The 25611-nt window shown below is 36.7% G+C and overlaps 1 protein-coding gene and 1 long non-coding RNA gene across 3 annotated transcripts in view; one reads left to right on the top strand and one right to left on the bottom strand.

The window, feature by feature from the left end:
- The window catches only part of Naaladl2 (N-acetylated alpha-linked acidic dipeptidase-like 2), a 1352651-nt gene that overhangs the window by 1323284 nt on the left and 3756 nt on the right, over positions 1 to 25611 (bottom strand). The gene's annotated exons all lie outside the window — the stretch shown is intronic.
- Positions 1 to 25611, top strand: part of LOC134485889 (uncharacterized) — an 86036-nt gene that overhangs the window by 6327 nt on the left and 54098 nt on the right. Inside the window, exon 2 of one of the 2 annotated variants that reach the window (XR_010064201.1) lies at positions 1 to 25611. This exon is cut by the window's right edge and continues 15793 nt beyond it. The exons of the other annotated variant lie outside the window; for it this stretch is intronic. This is a non-coding gene — a long non-coding RNA (uncharacterized LOC134485889). 2 annotated transcript variants of the gene reach the window in all.

Genomic DNA, 25611 nt, shown 5'->3' on the forward strand with positions numbered 1-25611 from the left:
TATAGATAAACTTGTACAGACTGAAGCCTAGAAGGGGAAGGGAAGGTGTGAATAAGAATGGAACATTCATGGTAAGTGACACAGTTTAATTTTCTAAGTAAAATCAGTCATTCCAATTCATGTATTGCCAATAAATGCAAAAAATCATACAAATAAAAATATTTAACAGAGAGCTGACCATGTGCACAGGACTCTGTGCTCAGATCTTGCTAGGAGAAAGCTAGCCTCCCTGTAGTGAGGATACACCTGAGAGAACACCACCACTTCTGCTCAAAGGGACCCGCCTAGAGCCCTCAGGACACAGAAACCAAGAAGTAGTCTGGGACAGGATCCTTCTAGTTTCCATATGTACAGGGAGCTGACCCTGTGTCACAGCTCTCTGTACACAAGTACCACTGGAAGAGAACTGGTCTTCCAGGAGTGCTGACACACAGGCTTACAGGAGGGTCAAGCCACTGTCAGAGACAGCAGGACCAGCTAACACTACAGACAACCAGATGGTCAGAGGCAAATTCAAGAGTTAAGCAACAGAAACCAAGGCCACATGGCATCATCAGGACCCAGTTCTCCCACTACAGCAAGTACTGGGTACCCAAAAACACAGGAAAAGCAAGATTTTGATTTAAAATAACATCTCATGATGATGTTAGAGGTCTTTAAGAAGGACATAAATAACTCCCTTAAAGAAATACAGGACAACACAGGTAAATAGGGTAGATGCCCTTAAAGAGGAAACAAAAGTCCCTTAAAGAATTACAGGAAAACACAACCAAGCAGGCGAAGGAATTGAACAAAACCATCCAGGATCTAAAAAAGAAATAGAAACAATAAAGAAATCATAAAGGGAAACAACACTAGGGATAGAAAACCTAGGGAAAAGATCAGGAGTCATAGATGCAAGCATCACCAACGGAATACATGAGATAGAAGAGATACCAGTGGTAGAAGATACCATAGAAAACATCGACATAAGCATCAAAGAAAATGTAAAACACAAAAAGCTCCTAAGCCAAATCATCCAGGAAATCTAGGACACACTGACAAGTTAAAACCTAAGGATAATAGGTATAAAAGAGAGTGAAGATTCCCAACTTAAAGAGCCAGTAAATATCTTCAAGAAAATTATAGAAGAAAACTTCCTTAACCTAAAGAAAGAGATGGCCATAAACATATAAGAAGCCTACAGAACTCTAAATAGACTGGACAAGAAAAGAAATTCCTCCCTCCATATAATAGTTCAAATACCAAATGCACAAAAAAAAAAAAAAAGAAAAGAAAAGAAAAAAAGCAGTAAGGGAAAAAGTTCAAGTAACATATAAAGGCAGACGTATCAGAAGTACACTAGACTTCTCACCAGAGACTATGAAAGCCAGAAGATCCTGGGCAGAGATCATACAGACCCTTAGAGAACACAAATGCGAGCCCAGGCTACTATATCCAGTAAAACTCTCAATTTACCTAGATAGAGAAACCAAAATATTCCATGACAAAATCTAATTTACACAATATATTTTCACAAATCCAGCCCTACAAAGGATCATAGATGGAAAACTCCAAAACAAGGAGGAAAACTACACCCTAGAAAAATCAAGAAAGTAATCTTCTTTCAATTAATCTAAAAGAAAATACCCACACAAACATATTACACCTCTAACAAATAAAATAACAGGAAACAATCATTGGATCCTAATATCTCTCATCATCTATGAGCTCAATTCCCCAATAAAAAGACATAGCCTAACACAGTGGATACATAAACAGGACCCAGCATTTTGCTGCATACAGACAACACACCTCAGTGATGAAGACAGACAGTACCTCAGACTAAAAGGCTTAGAAAATTTTTTCCAAGCAAATCTTCCCAAGAAACAAGCATGAGTAACCATTCTAATATTGGTTAAAACAGACTTCGAACCAAAAATAAACAAAAAAGATAAGGAAGGACACTACATACTTATCAAAAAAAATCCATCAAGATGAACTCTCAGTTCTGAATATCTATGCTCCAAATGCAAGAGCACTTACATTCATAAAAGAACCTTTATTAAAACTCAAAGCACACATTGCATCTCATACAATAATAGTGGGAGACTTCAACACCCTACTCTCTTCAAAAAACAGATTGTGGAAACATAAACTAAAACGAGACACAGTGAAACTAACATAAGTTATGAACCAAATGGATTTAACAGATATCTATAGAACATTTCATTCTAAAACAAAAGAATATACCCTTCTTTCAGCACCCAATGACATGTTCGCCAAAACTGACCATATAATATGTCACAAAACAGGCCTAAACAGATAGAAAATAGAAATAATCCTATGCATCCTGTCAGATCACCACAGACTAAGGCTGGTCTTCAATAACAACAGAAACAACAGAAAGCCCCCGCACCCCAGAAGCTGAACAACGCTCTACTCCATGATAACTTGGTCAAGGATGAAATAAAGAGAGAAATTAAAAACTTTTTAGAAGTTAATGAAAATGAAGGCACAACATCTCCAAATTTATGATACACAATGAAAGCAGTGCTAAGAGGGAAACTCATAGTTCTGAGTGCCTCCAAAAAGAAATTGGAGAAAGCATACACTAGCAGATTGACAGCACACCTGAAAGTTCTAGAACAAAAAGAAGCAAATACACACAAAAGGAGTAGAGTGCAGGAAATTATCAATCTCAGGGCTGAAATCAACCAAGTAGAAACAAAAAGAACTATAAAAAAATCAACAAAAACAGAAGTTGGTTCTTTGACAAAATCAATAAAATAGATAATCTCTTAGCAAGACTAACCAGAGGGTATGGAGACAGTATTCAAATTAACAAAATCAAATTATGAAAAGGGAGACATAACAACAGAAACTGAGGAAATTTAAAAAAATCAACAGATGCTACCACAAAAGCCTATATTCAAAAAAAGTGGAAAACCTGGATAAAAATTTTCTAGACAGATACCAGGTACCAAAATTAAATCAGGATAAGGTAAACAGTCTAAACAGTCCTATAACCCCTAAAGAAATAGAAGCAATCACTAAAATTCTGGCAATCAAGAAAAGCCAAGGACCAGACGGAGTTTGAACAGAATTCTATCAGATCTTCGTAGAAGACCAAACACCACTACTCTTCAAACTATTCCAAGCAATAGAAACAGAAGGAGCACTACCCAACTCTTTACCCACAATATGCTTATACCTAAACCATACTAAGACCCTAAAAAGAAAGAGAATTTCAGACCAATTTCCCTTATGAAGAGTGATGCCAACACTCAATAAGATGCTTAGAAACCAAATCAAATAACACATCAAAACAATCATCCATCATGATCAACTAAGCTTCATTCCAGGGATTCAAGGGATTCAATATACAGATTCAAATGATTCAATATACAGAAATCCATCAATGTAATCCACTATATAAACAAACTCAAAGGGTGGAAAAAAACCACATGATCTTCTCATTAGATTCTGAGAAAGCATTTGACAAAATTCAATAGCCCTTCATGGTAAAGGACTTAGAAAGATCAGAAATTCAAGGCCCATATCTAAACACACTAAAAGCAATATACAAAAAAAAAAACAACTAGAAAACATCAAACTAAATGGAAAGAAACTTGAAACAATCCCACTAAAATCAGGGACTATACAAGGCTGCCCATTCTTTCCCTAACTATAAATATAGTACTAAGCATTCTAGCCCAAGCAATTAGACAACAAAATGAGGTCAAAATGACACAAATTGGAAAGAAAGAAGTCAAAATATCACTATTTGCAGATGATGTGATAGTATACTTCAGTGACCCCAAAAATTCTAGCAGGGAACTACTACAGCTGATAAACAACTTCAGCAAAGTGGCTGGATAATAAGTTTACTCAAACAAATCAGTAGTCTTTCTCTACTCAAAGGATAAACAGGCTGAAAAAAAATTAGGGAAACGACACTTTTCAAAATAGTCACAAATAATATAAAATACCTCGGTGTGACTCTAACCAAACAAGTGAAAGATTTGTATGACAAGACTTCAAGTCTCCAAAGAAAGAAATTGAAGATCTTAGAAGATGGAAAGATCTCCTATGCTCATGGATTGGCAGGATTAATATCAAAGAAATGACCATCTTGCCAAAGGCAATCCACAGACTCAATCCATCCCCATCAAAATTCCAACTCAATTCTTCACAGAGTTAGAAAGAGCAATTTGCAAATTCATTTGGAATAACAAAAAACCCAGGATATTGGAAACTTTCTCAACAATAAAAGAACTGCTGGGGAATCACCATCCCTGACCCTAAGCTATATTACAGAGCAATAGTGATAAAAACTGGTATTGGTACAGAGACAGGCAGGTAGGTCAATGGAATAGAATTAAAGATCCAAAAATGAACCCACACAACTTTGGTCACTTGATCTTTGACAAAGGAAGTAAAACCATCCAAGGAAAAAAAGATAGCATTTTCAACAAATGGTGCTGGTTCAGCTAGAGGTCAGCATGCAGAAGAATGCAAATCAGTCCATTCTTATCTCCCTGTACAAAGCTCTAGTCCAAGTAGATCAAGGAGCTCCACGTAAAACTGACAAACTGACACTAAGAAGAAAATTGGGGAAGAGCCTTGAAATAGGGGCAATGAGAAAAATTTCCTGAAAAGAACACCAGTGGCTTATGCTCTAAGTTAAGAATCATCAACAAACGAGACCTCAAAAATTGCAAAGCTTCTGCAAGTCAAAGGACACTGTCAATATGACATCCAACTGATTGAGAAAAGATCTTTACCTATCCTACATCTGATAGAGGTCTAATATACAATATATACAAGGAACTCAAGAAGTTAGACTCGAGAGAATCAAATACCCCTATTAAAAATGGGTTACAGAGCAAAACTAAGAATTCTCAATTGAGGATATAAAATGGCTGAGAAGCACCTAAAAATGTTCAACATCTTTAGTCATCAGGGAAATGCAAATTAAAACAACCTTGAAATTCTATCTCACACCAGTCAGAATAGCTAAGATCAAAAACACAGGTGAAAGCACATGTTTGTAAAGATGTGGAGAAAGAGGAACACTCCTCCATTTTGGGCGGGATTGCAAGCTCTGAAACCACTCTGGAAATCAGTCTGGTGGTTCCTCAGAAAATTGACATAGTACTACCTAAAGACCCAGCTATTCCACTACTGGGCATATACCCAAAAGATGCTCCAACATATAACAAGGATACATGTTCCACTATGTTCATAGCAGCCTTATTTATCATAGTTAGTTGCTGTAAAGAACCCAGATGTCCTTCAACAGAGAAATGAATACAGAATATGTGGTACATTTACATAATAAAGCACTACTCAGCTATTAAAAACAATGACTACATGAACTTCTTAGGCAAATGGATGGAACTAGAAAATGTCATTCTGAGTGAAGTAACCCCGTCACAAAAGAACATACCTGGTATGTATAAGTGGATATTAACTCAAAAGCTTAGAATACACAAGATACATTTCAGAGACCACATGAAGCTCAAGAAGAAAGAAGACTAAAGTGTTTATGGTTCAGTCCTCCTTAGAAGGAGGAACAAAATATTCACAGGAGGAAATACAGGGATAAAATGTGGCCTTAAGGAAAGGCCATCCAGAGAATGCCCCACTAGGGCATCCATCCTGTATACATCCACCAAATCCAGACAATATTGCTGATGCCAAGAAGTGCACGCTGACAAGAGCCTGATATAGTTGGATCCTGGGAGGCTATTCCAGAGCCTGACAAATATAGAGTCTGATGTCTGCAGCCAACCATTGAACTGAAAATGGGTCCCCAATGGAGGAGTTAGAGAAAGGACTGAAGGAGTAGAAGTGGTTTGCAACCCCATAAGAAGAACAACAATATCAACCAAGCTGAACTCCCATAGCTCCCCAGGACTAAACCACCAAAGAAAGAGTACACATTGATGAGCCCATGGCTCCAGCCACATATGTAGTAGAGGATGGCCTTGTTGGGCCTCAATGGGAGGAGAGGCCCTTCTTCCTGCCAAGCCTCTATGCCCCAGTGTAGGGGAATGTCAGGATAGGGATGTGGGAGGAGGGGACACCCACATAGAAGCAGGGGGAGATAGCATTTTTTCTGAGGGGAAAATGGGAAAGGGGATAACACTTTAAATATAAATAAAAAATATCCAATAAAAGTGTAAAAATAAATTAATAAACACTAGTAAGACTGAAAATGTTCAGGTCATGATGCTTTCATGTAAGCTGCTAGGAAATAGAGAGAGTGATTACATCCTGTCAGAAAGAAGGCAAAACCTATTAGTTTATATTAGATATTCTCTAAAAGCTGAAATTCCTTCACGAAAAGGAAACTCACTAGAGTAAAAATATATCAAAAATTTCCTTTTCAGAAAGCACAGTAGGGTATACTGTAAACAGTATTTTCTAATGTTATTTAGGGAAAAAAGATAAATGTATTTAATTATAAAATTAAGGAGAATATGTAATTACCAATTAATACTTCTATTAAAAGTTTTTATGATATCTAGCAATGTGTTACTTTACTTTGCTGACACTCTCAGTGATCACAATATTTTATAGAGAGGAGAAATCATCTCTCCCAAGTTTCTTCTTTTTACTGATTTATTCTTTTACCACAGTTTGAATAAATGTTGTCATAAACATTATGTTTTCTAATATACCATGGAGTATTTAAATTGCAACCTTAGTCATCCCATGATACTCCTGTGCTTGTCAAACACAGATGATTACACTCTTTGTCTAATGCTTAGATTTTCAGAAATATTGTTAAAAGCTGTCACTTGGGGAGAGTCTCCTTATCCAGAGGCTAAACAGAAATTACCATAAACCTCACAACTACTTGTATTTCGAAACTAAAATCCATCAAAGATACAACATAAAAAAAAGATAAATATTTCTCCTTCTAAATATGTTTCTGAAATGGAACATGATATTTTGTTCTAAACATAAATAGATTAAATACGAAATACCCAGTTAAATTTGACTTCAAGCACAAACTTATTTGGGTACATGGGTATTTTTCTTCACAGATAAATGTGGATCCCCTTAGTTCTCTACATCCTCCTCTTGCACACATGCAGCCATTACCTTTTCCCGATTAAATCTGTCAAATCTTTCCATTGTCACACCTCGATGCTCAATAGTTCTTTGACAGGTCTCATAGAAGTACTCACGGATAACAGTGAAACGGTAATATTTTGAAGTTCCTTAATACAACTGTACACTGTTCATACACTCGACATTGGGAGGTGGTAGTAAGAAAAGAAAAAGCCAAGACTTTGACATGTGTGTGGGTGGTTTCTTCCCCACACTACTTGCCTAGGTTTGCTTCTGGAAATAAGAATTGAACAACAGCTAAGCTAGAGTCTGCCAATGCCTGCCTCAAAGCATGATTCCTTAATGGTGCACATGCTATTATTCAAAAACAAATTAAACCAGCAAGTTCTGCAGAAAACCAATCAACCAATTCAGGTTAGGCAGTAACTTAATTTGAACCAACGTCCCTTACATTCACCCAATATGATGTATTGTGATTCTGAGATGTCAGTGTTTAAGAGCATCATAACAAGTCACTCAAAAATTCTATACAAGCATCCTACTGGAACATGGTTTTTGTTTTCTTGTAAATCCTTATCTGTCCTGTAGCTTATTTCAATAGGTTTTATTCTTCTCAATGCCATAAAAACATAATTGGAAAATTTACACATAGAACAGAAAGCTAAGGATAATAAGAACAAGATTCTAGCCTGACGAAATATTTGACCCAAGCTTCAGTTACACTTCATAATGCATACAAGAAAGATTATGATACAAATTCAAGAGTATCAGCATCTTAAAAGCAAGCTATCAGTGTGCATGCTCTTTCCCTTGTACTGTCCTTTTTCATAGATTTAGGCTCTTACTCTATGTTTTGTACAGATCTTGCCCCATTCTCCATTTCATCATTAGCAAACAGATCAGCTCTGAAGGCATTGAACTCCCAAGCCCTCCTTCATCCATGTCAGAATATTGAAGGGCCAATTCTTGTTCAGACCTAGGGAAAACATCCACACCTCCTAGGAGTAAGTAGTTGCAATTTGTTGTTTTCTTTTGTTTATCTCAGTTATCAGTAAAGTATTTTTAAGTGCATTATTTTTTATCAAATACTATTATATTTAAAAATTATTATACACTAAGCTATTAGCTAAGGATCTATGAATTGACTTGATCTATGAAACTTTCTTTTTTTATTTTAGTGGATATGTTTTTATTTACATTTTAAATGTTATCCCCCTTCCCCTGGTTTCCCATCTATCCCATCCCCTATCCCCCTTCTTCTATGAGGGTGTTCCCCCACCCACCCACAAGTTCCAGCCTCCCTGTCCTGACATTCCTCTACATTGAGGCATCGAGCCTTTGCAGGACCAAGGGCTTCTCCTCCTATCAGTGTCCAACATGGCCATCCTTTGCTACATATGCAATTGGAGTCATGGGTTCCTCCATGTACACTCTGGTTGGTGTTTTAGTCCCTGGGAGCTCAAGTCAGTTGGTATTGTTGTTCTTTCGTAGTTTCAAACCCATCCAGCTCCTCCAATCCTTTTTCTAATTCCTCCATTGGGAACCCCATTCTCAGTTCAACAGTTGGCTCTGAGCATTCGCCTCTGTATTTGTCATGCTCTGGCAGAGCCTCTCAGGAGACATTCATATCAGGCTCCTGTAAGCATGCACTTCTTGGCACTAGCAATAGTGTCTGGGTTTGATATCTGTATGTTTGGGCTGGATCCCCAGGTGGGGCAGTCTCTGGATGGCCTTTCCTTCAGTCTCACTCCACACATTGTCTCTGTATCTCCTCCTGTGAATATTTTTGTTCCCTCTTCTGAGAAGGACTGAAGCATCCGCACTTTGGTCGTCCTTCTTCTTGAGCTTCATGTGGTCTGTGGATTTTATCTTGGGCAGTCCGAGCTTTTGAGCTAATATACACTTTTTTAATACTATGAAATTATATTTCTCTTCTTAAAACTTGAGTTATCTCCTTTATAGACTATTTTTACATAGATAAGTCTTACTGATATGGCCAAGTTTCTAACAGATTGACAAGGACAATGGAAGAAACAAGCCCCTGCCAATGTTCTGAGCTGCTAGGTTCTTAATAAATAACCTCAAATATAAATATTCTATTTTACTTCACCTGGTTTGAGTTCCAACTGCATCATTTGAAATTCCTCATGATGCAGGAGAACCTCTTAAAAGCAGGCGGTCAGGCTGACTGAGGTTCACAAGCACGTGCTTAGCTTAGTGCATAGCACAGACTTACACATGGTGAGACGTAGTACCCCTGCCAAGGAAGACTGTTGGAATAAAGGATATAAAAAAGGACCCTGCTGAGTAAGGAAAGATGTGGCTGCAGCAGAACTTTGTAAGAATCCGAAAACAGTAGAAGTATGAGTGTTATCAGTCTCTTGTGCATACCAATTATTAGGTAATAATAGACAGGCTCTCAAGCAGTCTTTAGGCTTAGTTGGTGGTGTAGGTTTAAAACTCTAATGATGTCAAAACTCTCTGGCATTTAGATTCTTATTCCTTGATATTACACATTGAAACTTCAAATAGTCTTATTCTTAGTAAACTTAAAATGTCACAGATGAATGGAAATTTGTGATCACAGATATCAAACTTTGAAACTTCACAACCATTGTATAGTAGATTCACTGGTTCTAAACAAATTTAATTTTGTTAGTTAAAATTTATGAGGCAATAGCTGGAAATTTTTTATGAAAAATATTACATTCAACTTGATATTTTCTACAGGTCTCATTAAGTTGTGTTGTGAAAACATGAGATTCTATTTCATATTTGCTTCAAAATGAAAATATATCAAGAAAAGAGTCTCTGATTGAAATTACACCTAAGTACTAAATTCTAAATGGGCATGATAGATCTCTCTTAGTTCATGCTAATATTATTATATACCTTCTCTTCATCTGCTGCTGGAAAAATGAATAAGTAAAGGCCAGTTTAGCTTATATGATTCTCACCAAATAAAATACCCTATCAGCTGTACATAGAATGTCTAGGGCTGTAAATACACTAGGAACATATCCTGTCTTCTCAGTGAAAAAGGATTGGTAAGGCCAGGACTGAGGTCATCCAACATTGAAAGCAGTTTCATTGATACAGAAAGTGAAGACATGTCTCAGGAATGAGAGACCTTGAGAAGCATCAGTGGCAAACGCTCTTAATAACCCAAAATGAAAGATTAGTAAAAAGTGACTCTCTACAAGTCTTGATTCTGTAAAGAGACACCCATGTGACCTACAATGATGACCTGTCTACCTTATGTGCTGGTACAACAGGGGCACAAACCTTGTGAGAGTAACCAACCACTCTCTAATTGAATTTAAGGCATGTTTTTTAAGATAGAACCCATGCCTGAGACTACTTGGGTGGACAATAACATAAGACTAGATAGGCCATGGGCCTCAGAGAGAACAAAACAGCACTGTTCTGCTTAGGAAGCATAACAATGAAATGGCTCCTAAAAACATTCTACTATCCCCATAGATCACTGCTTTTCTCAGCCATTATCAGAGAAGGTTTAGAAGATCTTACAAAGTGAGAGACTTCAGAGGACTCAATGCTAAGTGGAGTGTCATTATTAAGCCCTATTCTCAGAGGTCAGGAAGCTATGCTGAAGAGGAAGCAGAAAGCCTGGAAGAGCCCGGAGTGATGGAAAACACTAAGGCAGCAGTGCTTTGCAGACAAACAGGACTGACCCACAGGAAGGCTCACACTGACTGCATGCCCTGGGTCTGCACAGCTCCAAGCTACACTGAGTCCCAAGCACTGAGACAGGGAAGTGGACGCAGACTCACACACCTAACCAAGATGCTTTCTGCAACTGTAAAGAAAAGTCAGTTTTCTCCAAGGAAGTCTCAACAGATATGGTAACCAACCACATTTTAGAGTAGGCCCATTCCTAAGGGTCAACACAAAATAAATTCAATGCAATTTTTGAGGCTTTTTTCTCACATTAATTTGTTTAGCCATTTTTCATCCTATTGGTTTTTTTGTTTGGATATTTTTATGAGTTTTAATGGCATGCAGGATGTCCCAAGCAAGAATTCTGTAGAAGTGAACCTATGCCTCAGAAAGAGCTGAACTAGCCAATACAGTTTCTCTAAAATAAATACTCCATGATTTGTCTTACCAAAAAAAAATCTCCTTTACTACAACAAATAAAGCATTGCTACAGAAAGAAAAGAAACCTTAGGATTCCGAGGCATAAATTACAGTGAAATTCCTAAATATTAGCTTTAACTTTGAGAGATTTTATTTATATAGGACCTATTTGTATATATACCTTATTTTTATATATTATAATATTGTTGTGTTATTTATTTGGTTTTGTTTCTGGTAATAAATCTAAAGGTTTATACTTCCCTATTTAAATCACTTGATTATCATCTTACATAGTACTTTGGTATATGGAAATATCACTTCTGATTTAACCATTTCATAACTGATAACTATGTAGATTATATGAAGTCTTTGCTAATATAAAACAATCTCATAAATACCTCTTATCTCATGTGAAAGAATAAGCATGTAAAAGGCAGGCTGTCCTAATGTGCATATAGGTTTTTCATAAATATTAATGTTTATAAAGAATTGGTACTTATCATTAACAATAGATGGAAGTCCTTAAATTCTTTCAGCTTTAACCAAATTCCTCAATATTTTAATCGAAATTCATTGTACTTACAGATAAAAATAAAGAAATGTGCATGTATAAAATGTCCTGTGCATGAAATTCAAGTTCCCTTGAGGATCTTTTGAAAGCCAAATTTTCTTAAGACCAATAATGAACAGATAATTTTCCACATTAGGGAGAGTTATGTGGGCCTGAAGTACAACCTGGGCTTCCTAATAATCAGTTCTTGTCATTGGGAGTCCAACTAATTACCACAGGCATTCCTTGCTATTAGGTCACAGCAGGAACACACTGGACAAATAGGAATGAGTACTACCTCCTCCCCTTAATTCTCTCCTTAATTGCCACACAGAAGGAAACAGATAAAACTACCAAATAGCATGCTACAAACTGAATGTCCTGTAGTTCCTGGGTAGTCACCTAAAATCCATTTTCATTTGTTTCATGTTAACAGTTTTGCTAAATAGGTGACTTTCTTAATCCAAAGAAAATGAATTTCCCAGGATCCTCTACAGCAATTATTATCACCTGTTAATTTCTAACCAATAAAATATACAGATCTTGACCACTGATTTTTCAATGAAATTGGCTTCCATTTACCTATGTATGTTTTCTTTTCCAAGTTAGCATGGGAGTACTACAGCGACCCAGCTTTAGCCTGGGACAGAACACTGGGAACTTGAAATGCCTGAGTGTACAGCACAAGAATGTGAGATTGGTAACTTAGTGACGTGAACTTCTTGGACATGGTGAACTGGATACACTGTAATGGAAGGAGAAATTAACTCCTATCTCCTATCATATATATTAAATCAATATATATGTCAAGCACCTTTTGTATGCAAATACAAACACACAAATACACACACTGAACTACATAGCTATATATACACGCAAAGACTAGAAAATGAGCAAACTGGGTATCAAACGTAAAAATATTTAGGCACCAGTCATTAAGACAGCAAGAGGGAAGAGTAAGTTTAACCCAATATAGAACTGTTCACATTGATTTAACACTATAGAAACGCTAGAAGAAAACATCACTAACCGTCAGACATTTGTTCTTTACTCAGAAGATTATTATTTACAAGAGAATAGCAGCTATATTTGGAAATATTTAATTCCTATTTGGAAATATTTAATTCACATAAACTTTGAGTTACATCACAAATTAGGGATATAGGTCGAATATAGAGCACCTGCCTAGCTCATGCACAAGGCCTAGGTTCAATCCTTGATACTACAAAATTTTTCCATCTTAATTACTGCTTGGAGCTTTTAAATTATCAAAGTACTGCTCTACCAATTTTTATGGGAAATATAGCTAACATCTTCTAGTTAGTTTAAATTACTTCATTATAAGACACTTTACCCAAACTTCTTCACCAAATGATTAGTATGTGTCAGAAATTATAAGCATGCAAGAACCAGGGTCTGTGGTGTAGTTCAGTGGTATTTTGCTCGCCTTTTGGGCACAGGAGTTTGATCCCTGAAGCAGAGTGTAGGAGAAGATATTAGGGGTAGGTTATAGAAGAAAACAAACTACAGTGAAACTGAACAAATAAAGAATACTAAGAATGAACTAAAAAAATAATTTCTGAATTTAACTCACTGATAGTTTTTGGACTGTAAAATGTTTTATTTCTTAAACAAAAATTCACACAATGAATAAAGTTTCAATTAAATTAGAATAATTCTCACATGCATCATTTCTTTTTAATTTAGCTTGTGTTAGCAATGGTATGTAAATAGGGCTGAGATAATAATCCATTCTCTCCGTATGACACTTGATGCTATGTCTTTCTGTTGGAGATGGGTTCAATAAGTTCCCTCTCCCCACTGTAGGGCATTTCATCTAGGGGTCCCCCCTTTAGATTCCTGAGAGTCTCTCACTTCCCAGGTCTCTGGTCCTCCCAACTGCCTTCATTCTGAGGTCACCTGTCTCCATTCTTTCTGCTGACCCTTTCCCCCCACCCAATATCAGATCACATTCCCCTCTTCCCCACTACCATCCCTTTTCCCTTCCCTGTCTCTCCCTCCCCTCACCCCTTGTGGTTTCTTTCTTCTCCCTTCCAAGTGGGACTGAGGTGTCCTCACTTAGGCCCTTCAGCCTAACTCCTTAATTCTTCCTGTCCGAAAGAAATGCAGGGATGGAAATGAAGAAGAGCCTGAGGAAAAGAAGGTCCAGCAATAGACCAAAAGTGGGATCCAGCTCAAGGGGAGGCCCTGAGGCCTGACACCATTACTGAAGCTATGGGGCATTCACAAAAAGGGACCTATCATGACTGCCCTCCAAAAGACCCAATGGACAGCTGAAAGAGTCAGATGCAGATATTTACACCCAACTAATGAACAGAAACTGCTGAACCCTCCGGTTGAATTAGGAAAAAGTTGGGGGAAGCTGAGAAGGGCAACCCTGTAGGAGGACCAGCAGTCTCAATTAACCTGGACCCCCCAAGATCTCTCAGACACTGAATCACCAACCAGGCAGCATACACGAGCTGAGGTCTCTAACACATATACAGCAGAAGACTGTGGGGTCTGTGTTCAGTCAGAGAAGGTGGACCTAACCCCCAAGAGACTGAAGCCCCCAGGAAGTTTAGAGGTCCTGTGGGTGGGTGGGGCGTCCTTCTGTAGACCCTGGGGGCTATGAGATGTGGTACTGTGGGAAGGGGAGTGGACTGGAAGGGGAATAAAATATGGAGTGTAAAAATTAATTAATTAATTAATTAAAAAAATCCATCCTCTCCTCAAACCACAATAATTCCAAGAATACAGCTCAGGTTATCAGGTGTGGCAAATGACTTTATCTTCTGAATCATGTGATTACCCTTTAAAGACGAAGATGCATCTTTCATATATCTAAAACATTTTAAAAGGACTAAGCCTAGTTAGGGGACTCTGCCACCAAAATGAAGACTGCACATCCTAAGAATATGACAATAAACACACCAAGAATATTTTATCTCAAATCATCAAAATAAGATTGTTCCTGAAGTGTCTTCTGTCTTTATAATGAAGTATACCATGTAATCAGTGTGTAGCACTCTCACAAAAGAATGTAATAAATTTTCCTCAGCCTAGTGCTATATTTTTTTACAGATTTTTGAATTCACATGTATGTATGAATGCTGTGCCCTCCCCCCGCCCAATTCCTTTGCTATGACCCAGCAAATAACCTGTGTTCTTATGTGCACGCGGTACTTTTTTTTATTTAGCATTCCAACCAAGGAAGTTGACTTACTCTAAGTATTAAAGTGTAAGCTACTGCTGTTCTCTTGAAATTCTGTACATTCCTGTAGCTAATTAAAGCCCAGAGATTCGTGTCAGCTCACAGAAGCAGACAAACAGACAAACAAAAAACAGGAGATACTTCAGGGACCATCTCCTTTTGATGACTTGAGCTGTAACATTTCTTGGTGTCTTTATTGTCAAATTCCTAGGCTGTGAGGTCTTCATTTTGGAGGCTGAGTCACTAACTAGCATAAGTCCTTTTAAAGTGTTTTAGCTTATAAAAACATGGCAGAGCATCGTCAGTGAAGTATACGCATTACTGATTTGACTCTTGGTGAAAGCAAGTCTATTATTAGCACCTCTGTTTTATGATCAACAATTTTACAAACAAAACAAATTTTCCCAGATTTGTCCTATCCCAAATCTACAATATAAATTGACTTACCTTTGCAGCTTCGCAGTTTCCTAGTACTTATTCCCAAGGCTCCCTTTGCCTTCCCCATTTTCATTCAAGAGTATGCTGGGATGGCTAGTATCCCTAACTCAGGATGCACACACTCTGACACCTCTATGACAAGAGACTTGATTCACTACATTGTTTCTTCGCATTCACGAATTTAGATTTTTTTTTTACTTTTTCAGAATGAGCCATGTTATTGTGAGAGGTCAAACCTACTCCATCTTGAGACTGTCCTCCATATTAAAAGAAAAGTGGCCTGAGAACTTGACCCACAACTGAACTCAAGCTGCACCCAAGTTCCAGGAAGAACCACATAGCTTGTCTCTGGCCCATGCCCCAGAGTTACTCCCTAGCAACAGCCAATCTGCATTAGCCTGGTAGTTCCAAATGTACTTTAAGCCGGTTTGTGACTGTGCACGGTTTTTCTTCAGAGCACTCTCATGTCAGCTTATAATAGTCATTTAATTAGATGTTTGCCAGGCTGCAACCTCTTGCGTGTTTGCCATTTCCTATAAAACCTTGTCCTGCTGAGGCATCAGTCTTCACTCTCCCATCCTGCTGCATCAGTGACAGCAGTGAGCCCAAGCTCAAGTTTGAATAAAGGCCCTAGTGCGATTGCACTGAATTGGTTCCTTGGTGGTCTTGTGGGTTCGCGCATGCTGCCTAAGTTTAGGCGCAACAGTTGTAATACCTATAAACACTGCAGATACTGCTGTATCAATTTTTCCCCTTCTTCTTAGATCCATGGCTCCTTTTCCTATTTATTAAATGTTTTGTAAGTTGATCTAATATAATAAACTTAGGACAGAGAAGAAAATGTTTACCCTGAAAGGAATATATTTGTGAAAACTGTTACAAATTCTGACTTGACTTCCTATTGGAAAATGGTGGCTAGATCCTCTTGCTCAAGTGCACAGTAAGCTGTTGATGTTGAGACCATAAGGGTTTTTCAACAGCAAAGGACAAATAAAACAGTAAGAAATGATATTTAGAAAAAGTTCTTAAGGAAAAAAATTCCAATGCTGTTTCTACCTTTTCTTGTGTGTTTACTATGAAACAGTGGCATTAAATGATTGGATAATGAAAACTAGAAATGCTGTTAAATGGAAAATCTTTTTAAAACATCATATATTACATGAAAAACTTCAAAGACAATATAACACAACACAGAGTTGAATTATTTCTGCCACAATTATTCTTTTAATGAAATATGATGATATCTGTATGTTACTGTAATCTTAGATACTGAAAAATAATGATCCCACCCACATACAAGTGCATATACAAACACACAGGGGCCCAAGGGGGAGATTGGACAGTACTGTTCCTTTCAAGTTATCTAGGGTATAGAAAAGAACTACATCATATAGAATTTCAAGTGCTATTCTAAAACCGCATGAATAAATACAGACATTAATTAATGATCACACATTACATCTTCCCAAAAATCATATCAACACTTGAGTGTGATAGTTTTCACATATATTTTTAGAATAAATGATAATGGTGTCAAATGAAAAGAATGTTGAAGAAAGAAATGTGTCCCAAAGGAATACATATTTCAATTCCTATAATAGTCAAGCACAGAGTCATAGCATTTTTCCAATACAAATAAGAATTTCTGAACCTAGAAGAAAATCCACATATCCCATAAAGATGCTAAAGGCCTTATCTTTTTCCATCCATAGTAGTGCCTACAGTGATATTCATTTTTTACTATAAAGTGATGAATTTTATTGAAAAGAATTATTACATTTAGATATGGCTTGGTATCCAATTTGATGTTTAGAATATAATATGGTGAAGCAGCTATGCTTTGAGATCAATATGAAGTAAATTATTCATAAAAATCAATACTAAGTTCACAGAGACTTACTAATAATGGCATGAAATACTAGGTTTGCATAATAATATGATAAAAAATGTGTGCTAGAAAAAAATCCTGCAAAGTGAATAAGCACTTCTTGATTCAACAATTTTTATTCAAATTCTTGCAAAGATTGTCACCTACGGTATCTAATTACAGGAACCTGTGTTGAGGTTTAAGGTTTAACTTGAGGAGAGGAACCTCATCCTCTTCGCCTGTGTACAGCTTCAATGTGCTTACTCCAAGTGAACGCAAGCTGCCATACGGTGGCACAGAACACAGAAATCTATAGAGGAGGCAGAATAGGGAGAGGAACACCGCAAGAATTAGCTAGCATATAATGGGGAGAAGCGAAGGGAGGGAGGAATACAAATTTTCAGAAAAAATATTTTGAATAATCTTACTCATTTGAAGGAATTCTCAAGAAAGTAAACTTGCACTAAATTAAGGGTGTAAAAATTGTGCAAACAGCTGAAATGGCTGACAATAGAACAGTAGATTAATATGTATGGCCAAGGTGAATAATGAATCATGTCACCACCAGACATTAAAAATTTTAATGTCTAAGATGTGACCTATACACTATTATTAAAATCATAAAATTCCAAATACTACTATAAATTTGAAATTATAAAAAGAAAATACAAAAAGAAGAGAAGATTAAAAACTATACAGAATGTATATTGGTTGTAAAATCATTGGTTACTAAAGTGCACACGTTCTGTTGGATTGAAATGGCTCATCAGTTAAGGATTCCTGTTGCTCTTACAGAAAATCTGGGTTACATTTGCAAAATCCAGAGGGCATGGCTTGCAATCCTTTGGAAATACGGTGCTCTTCTTGCTGCTATGGATGCCTATATACCTGTACATAATGCACACATTATAGATACATACATGCACGCATACATGCATACATATGCACACATACAGAAAGAGAGAAATAATAACTAAATTTTTACAATTAAAACTATATTTTGCTTTTTCTTTCTTAAATATACTATCTATAGCATTCTGAACGCTCAGCAGCAACTACTGTTTTAATAAAGAAAAATTATAAGCATACAATGTTTGAAGAAATTGTCTGAAATCAATTTTAAATAAAATTCTTTTAAGTAGATATACTTTTCTATCAGAAAATTCCCCCAAAAGACCTTAATTTTGTAGTGCGTATCACTTAGTTCTTTCTATCAAATCATCTTAAAGTAGCAATAAATGTTACCTAAGGTCTCTGTCTTCCCTCGCTGTTGTCCACAAACAGTAACACTAATGTAAAACTGACACTTCATTTCCTCAGCTCCTACTCAGACTGAAGCACACTCAGGGCATAGGAAGAACTAGGGGCCGGTGCTAGTTTATTTCTACAGTGTGCTTCAGTCTCTACCTACGATCGCTGGTACCATAACTTTTCTATCTGAGAAATTATTTATGAGTCTTACTAAGAGAGAGGAGAGGAGAGAGAAAGAACTAGTTTACTTTCAGTTGGTTTTTTTATTTTGTTCTAAGAAACATGTTTATGTGGCAGAAAAACTATAAAACTGGTTTCATTTTTAATCCTAGCATGGCTGCCAGGATCTAATTAATAGGTTAAGGCATCTTTAAAAAACTTTACGTTTTTTTATATTACTTCGTAGTCACAGACATTCATATTACAGCATGGATTTAAACATGAAAACCAGATCTCTGTCACTGGAAGCTCTAATTCCACTCTGGGAAGCATCAGTTGGATACTATTTCAAAGACTGCACCAACGTAAAGATGCTATCTTTGAACTTTACAGCGGTCCCCTTCCCTGAAGGTCCTAAAGCGCAGCAGCAGTTATAGTTATGGTTTTAAGGATAAAGTATTGAGTAAGACCAATGCTCCACTACAAAACGACTGAAGGAATCCTGTGAGGGCTACTAGAACTCCTCGTGTGCATTTCTCTAAGGCAAGGCTGATGTTCAAATGCAAACCTTGCACATAAGTGGGAAAAGCAAACTAAGGTCTAATTCTTCCACTTCCTGCATTGGTCTGAATGTCTTGTATCCTAGGTGGTGTCATCCAATCCTCTAGAAACAGGCTTCCCTGGATTGTTTTTTGTTTTGTTTTGTGTTGTTTCCTCTCTTAAGAGCACAGAAGATGATAAGTGAGAAAAATATTAAACTTTATAAACGCATATAAAATTTAAAACTAACCAAGGAGACAATAGAGTAGGATTGAGACAGGGAGGCTTACCTAGCTTTTGTCAGTAACGTTAAAGGAAAACAACAGGTACAATGACTGAAGAGAAAGTATAACGCAGAATCCCCCTTTTAACTCAGAAGAAACTGCCCAAAGAACGTGGGGCTAACTCCTCTGGATCATCCCTGCTCACCAACACAACTTGTATCTCACTTGCCCACCCTCCCAGGATTGCCTATCCTGAAAGACAGCAAGCATGCTATTTTGACCATCGTTTTATCTCCAAGAAACAGCAGAGATTTAAAGAAATATTAACTAATTTAGGAAGTAATAACAAGCAGCTCATTAGCTCTACGATATTAATGTGAAATAAGAATAAGAATAATGTTTGCTATACATTTTAACAAAAATACCACTACTATACCAAAACTTCTTAAAAATTAGGTTTAAAACTTCATTATCTACTCGTTGAGAATTTGAAAGTATTTTGACCATGTCCATCCTCTGTTCCTGCTTTCATGTTCTCCCGAAGACATCCCTGTGGAACCTTCCCGACTTCCCATTCTCCTATTTTCCTTTCTTTCCTGTAAGGGTTGAGAATAGTTGGGATGGTATGTGCATGGGTGTAGGGCCATCCATTGGGTAACAGACAACCTAGGAGAGGCCACACCCCTGAAAAAATGGACTCCCCCACCATAGCAGCCATCAACGGCTAATAACTTTCAGCCAGGACTGGGCCTTGTGAACCCTCTACTGAATGGATGTGGACAGCAGCTGAGATGAATCTCAAAACTACCCAGTCCTAACTCATAAGCTTGTCAGCAATCCAATAATCAGAGTACAGACCAAATCAGCTATTCTAAGACACATTCAAGTGAAAAAAATCCTCACTTTTTATATCTCTATCTTTATATCTATATTTATACTATCTATATCTATATCATCTCTATGTATAATCCATATCTATCTATATCATATCTATCTACATCTATATCTTAATCTATACATATTTATACATACACCCTCTTTAAGCATGAGCTGAATAAACAGGCAAAGATTAAACAAGGCTATGCCATATAGCAAATGAAACCAGAGGCAGGGTATTTGGAGAGAACACACTGCAAAGTGTCCAAGTAAAGGCAGCCAGATATGTGGAAAGATGAACCTAACCACAGCAGAGGGAAGTTAGAGGTTAACATCTTGGAGGAAGGAGGCACTTAAAGAAACACAAAAGCATGTTTTAACTCATGCTAAACTTGTTTGTCATTTAAAGAAGGAAAGGCAGAGGAATTGAATGCAAATATGTAAAAAACAACTTTGGGGGAGTTGGAATTATGGAATGAATCAAAGGTAGTTTTTGACTATTTTTTCCATGTGTCTGGCTCTAGATTTAGTGCCTATTTCTTTTCTAATGAGAGAAAAAAGAAAAAAATGTGACTTTAGGAAAATCTGGAAAGAGCTGGGGCAGGGAAAAAGTGATCAGAATATATTATAGGAAAACTAATTTTTGATAAAACTTAAAATTACTGTTTTTAAAATGAAGGTAGGATTTTGGAAAGAAATTGAGCAAAAGTCTCTAATTCAAGTCACATTCTAATCAGCCTCACTGGGTGAGTAACAAAATACGATTCATTCACAAAACAGTGAGCAGTCACCATACATTACCATAATACAGACATGTGACAATATGTGGTTATGTGTCAAACAACATGTAAAGTCTCTCATCTCTCAGACACAATGAAACACCCTCATGAACTCAAACAATATCTCTACAATACTTCCCTACTGAACCCCTGACATTCATTTGAGGTTAAGAAAGAATAGAGAAGAAAACAGTGATGCCCACTGGCCCACCCATTATCTTACCATGCTTTTCTCAATGACAATAAAGAATGAAGGAAACCTGAAAAGGACAGGGACAGAGGAAGTATTAGGGCTGAATTCCTTGCATATATCAAAACCACCCTAAAAGGAGAAGATATAACTCTCATAGTAGAGAGTAAAGTATAAGTAAATCCATCAGGCACCAAATAGTACAGTGAGATGGGAAACTGGGATTTAAACACCCATCTGACAAACTCCATACACACAAATGTCAAACGGTTTCGCTAATGCTATCTTAAATCATACACCATTCTTAACACAAGTTAAGTAGTGGGCTTTTATTAACATCACTCCATAAGTTAATGGTTTAAAAATCCAAAGGGAAATCATAGATAAAATAGATGAACAAGTAAAAGATAAGGTGAAAGACAAAAGGCAGATGTCCCAGAAGAGGCTATAATTGCTAAGAGAACAGCAGCTGAAGTCCTGCCATTACCCTTTGGCATTCTTAAGGCTGCACTCATGAGCACTGCTTTAAAGGGTTTGTGCCATTGTTCAGATAGTAAAGCGAATGGTGAACAATGCAGACAGACGAGGTATGGACTTTGAAAATGCTTCCACAACCTATGTATGCAATACAAAAGGAAGGTGAACCATACCGAGAAATGTCATAAAGTACAATAGCAAGGCCATTTTAATCAAACACTAATTTACACGTTTTGTAGCTCTTTTGTTCCAAACACAATGTGAGGGACTTTTTGTTATGAAAAAAAAAAAACTTACATGAGTTCAAAGTAGAAGCATGCAAAAAATGCCTGTATTATAATGCAAACACATCAAGATTTTACTCGGAGGTTTTTGATTTGATTTAAAATTGAACCCTTGATAAGGATACAAAATCACACAATTAAATTTTGTATATAACAATGAAAAGTATAAAAGAACAGCTGGATTTAACATACATATACCGGTCAATAATGAAACCGAGTAACTTTCAACATTAAAGAGAAGAATTGATAATGATGAGTTACTTGAATCTCAACAACGTCATTATTTTCAATTTGCAGTAGATGGGAATTAACACAGAGAGATCCACAGTGGAAAATATGCAGAGCATTAAAAACATCTGAGCATTTAGTCTCAAATGTTATGTCTTCATCAAACCTCTTCCTTCAAAGCTCAAGAATTGATCTACGCGGAAAACGAGGCAGAGATATTGTAAGAGACAGGTGATAGTTGACTCCGAGAAAATAGAATCTTCCATATACAAATGCACATATGAACCCACAGATACTGTGGCAGCATGCACAGGGCCTGCACAGGTTCAAGCCACATAGAGTCCCAGCACTGAGAGGGAAGAGGTAGATACCGGGTCCCACCCCTAACCAAGTATGGACTTTTTATTATCTATTTGCAAAGGATTCACAGTGCCTCTTAGATAGTTTTCAGATGAAAAATCTAGTACATCTATTGATGGTTATCAAATCCTATCCTGTAATTAAATCTGAGAAAAAAATCCCAATATGATTAAAACTTAACTTTTTAAAGGTGATACAGCATTCATAAGCACGTTGCTAGGGGAATATCATGCTGAGTTGAAAATAGTTGGCTACTAGGCAAGATGAATCACCTTTTGTGTCTGCCCTGTTCAGATCAAAATGTCAAAACAATTAAAGTACAATTTTGCCTGGCATCAATAGCCCAGGCAATGTGTGAGAAACAGACACATGATTTCAGGTGTCCTGTTTGCTTTTAACTAGCAGACAAATTGAGCAATGAAACAAATTTTGCTAAAGAAAACGTGAGACAAGCTGCCAGATCATGAGGTCAAGGAATTCATCAAGACTAGCTTCCCATTCAAACTCAAGGGGGAAAAATTATCCTACAAGGATTATAACAATTATCATACAAGGACAAGAAAATCTCACGGCAGGAATTTAATTAGCTATAAATTAAATATAACTACAGAATTTAATAAATCTCAAATAAAAAGTGAGTCACATTGATCTTACAGGAATATCAAGTGAATACTTTGTGTATTGTATATGTGTTTATGTGTGCAGCAGGGACATAAACTTTCAACTTTCATCTATCACAAGTGACTTCTCCTATTTATTATATACGATCCTTAATTTATTACATACAGTGTAAAAACACATAATTGTAACATTTTTAGCTGTAGGAAGCCCTAATTTTTTTTCTTAAGTTATGGGCCATGCTTTAGAAGATAAAACAAAACAAAATCTAAAAACACAAAGAACAAAGAACAGATACAATCCACATTGTGTATAGACCTAGATTATACTCTGGATCTGCGTCTTTCGCTACTAATCTTTTCTATTAGCTGCACCACATTCTCAAGAGATGAACTTCTGAAAACTGTCAGTAGCAACACTGTCAGTAGAAATAATGACAAGCTCCTCTTGCAGTATCATTTCCTATTTAATTACTTTATACAGATCCTGCTTTCTAGGACTGAAAAAAAAAAGTGAAGCCTTGATAGGACTTTCTATTAAGGCGTATTTGGACTTCACTGGTATTTAACTATAATGTTCATTTAGAATAATCAGCTCTTAAATTCATGATAGAGAATTTTATTTGAACACAAATATGTATGAATTACACTTTTTGCTCAATGTAGCCAGAGTTCTATTCATGACATACATTTTCCTATGTACCAAATAATACTGTCCCATTAAAATTAAGGATACAGACAGTCAAAAAAGAGTACCTAGATCCATTCTTTTCTGTAAAATTTTTAGCAAATTATTTCCTTTTTGGAAACAAAAATATGATATAATTACATCATTTTCCACCTTTCTTTGCCTCCCTTCAACTCTTCTGAAATATCCTCCCTTGCTCACTCACTCTCAGATTGATATTCTCTAATTTCTTTGTTGTTACATACATAGATCTGCATCATATATATATATGTATATATATATATATATATATACATATATATATATATATATATGAGAGGTCAAACCTACTCCATCTTGGCACTGGCCTCCATCTTAAAAAGAACTTGAGAACTTGACCTGCAACTGAACCCAAGCTGCACCCAAGTACCAGGAAGGACCCCACAGCTTGTCCTTGACCTATACCCTAGATTTACTCCCTTGATACTTCCTATCAACAGTTAATCAAAGAGTACTATGATTGTTTCATATGTACTTTCAGACTGCGTGTATTGTTCATGGTCTTGCTTAGGAGCACCCACCTGTCAGCTTACAACAATTCTTCAATTAGTTGTTTGCAGAATAGATACCCCATCACTTGGTCCCATTTTTTATAAAACCTTGTCTGGATGAGAGTTTGGGGCTGCTTCACCAAACCGTCCTGCATGGCCCTGGTGAGTAAGCCCAAGCTCCAACTTAGTAATAAAGACCCTCGTGTGAGTACATCGGAATAGTGTCCTTGGTCTTTTGGGGTTCACAAATGCTTCCTGGCACTACACATACATGTGTATATGTCTATATAATGTTACTTGTATGTATATGATATCAGGACTGACCACTTACCTGCACTTGACCTGCAACTGAGAAGACCATTTACTGCATTCTCACCATCCTTAATTGCTTGTAGCTTTCGTCTAGGATTGAAGCCCCATGCAATTTCCCCCTGAAAGTTCTTAATTCACCTTATACATATATAAGTACATGTATATACTTATATATACATACATAACATATATAGTTTCTTCATTTGTGAAAATAATAAAAGTTATCTGACAATACTTTGGTTGATATTAAATAAATTATTGCATTCTAAGTGAAAGAAAATTCTGGCCCTTAGTAAATACTCAAAATTATTATAGCTATTGTTACCAATTTTCAGTCAGGTAGTATATTAACATTGATGCTATTAAACAACATAATAGAAAGAGTGTTCACTAACATTTGCAAGGGTCAGATAATTAGACGTTTTCAGTTCTAGTGTGGCACACGTGAGCAGAGAAAAGAAATGGGTAGATATGGTTGGATCCCAAAAAAGCTTTATTTATAAAACCATATGATGGGTTGGATTTGGTCTGGGACAGTTGCAGCCCCTTGATACAGAGTGATCTCCATATTCTTCAGGCAATCAGAGTAGATAAGAAGAGAGCAAAGCTACTCAGCTCACCACAGTCATATATAGAACCAGCTCAAACTTCTACCAACCTCCCTAGAGAAGAGGTTTATAATAGATCCCACTCTGGTCCACTAACTGCAGTCTCTTTCCCCTTCCCTCCCTACAACACACAATCAGTGGAAAATTAGTGAATTCTTGAATCTTATGAGTACTTTGCTGTTCTTGACACAAATTGGTCATTTTCACGTTAATTTTTAAGAGCTTCAAAATATTTAGTGCTTGGCATGTGGCA

The sequence above is a fragment of the Rattus norvegicus genome, chromosome 2, assembly GCF_036323735.1.
Source record: "Rattus norvegicus strain BN/NHsdMcwi chromosome 2, GRCr8, whole genome shotgun sequence".
Taxonomy (NCBI): domain Eukaryota; kingdom Metazoa; phylum Chordata; class Mammalia; order Rodentia; family Muridae; genus Rattus; species Rattus norvegicus.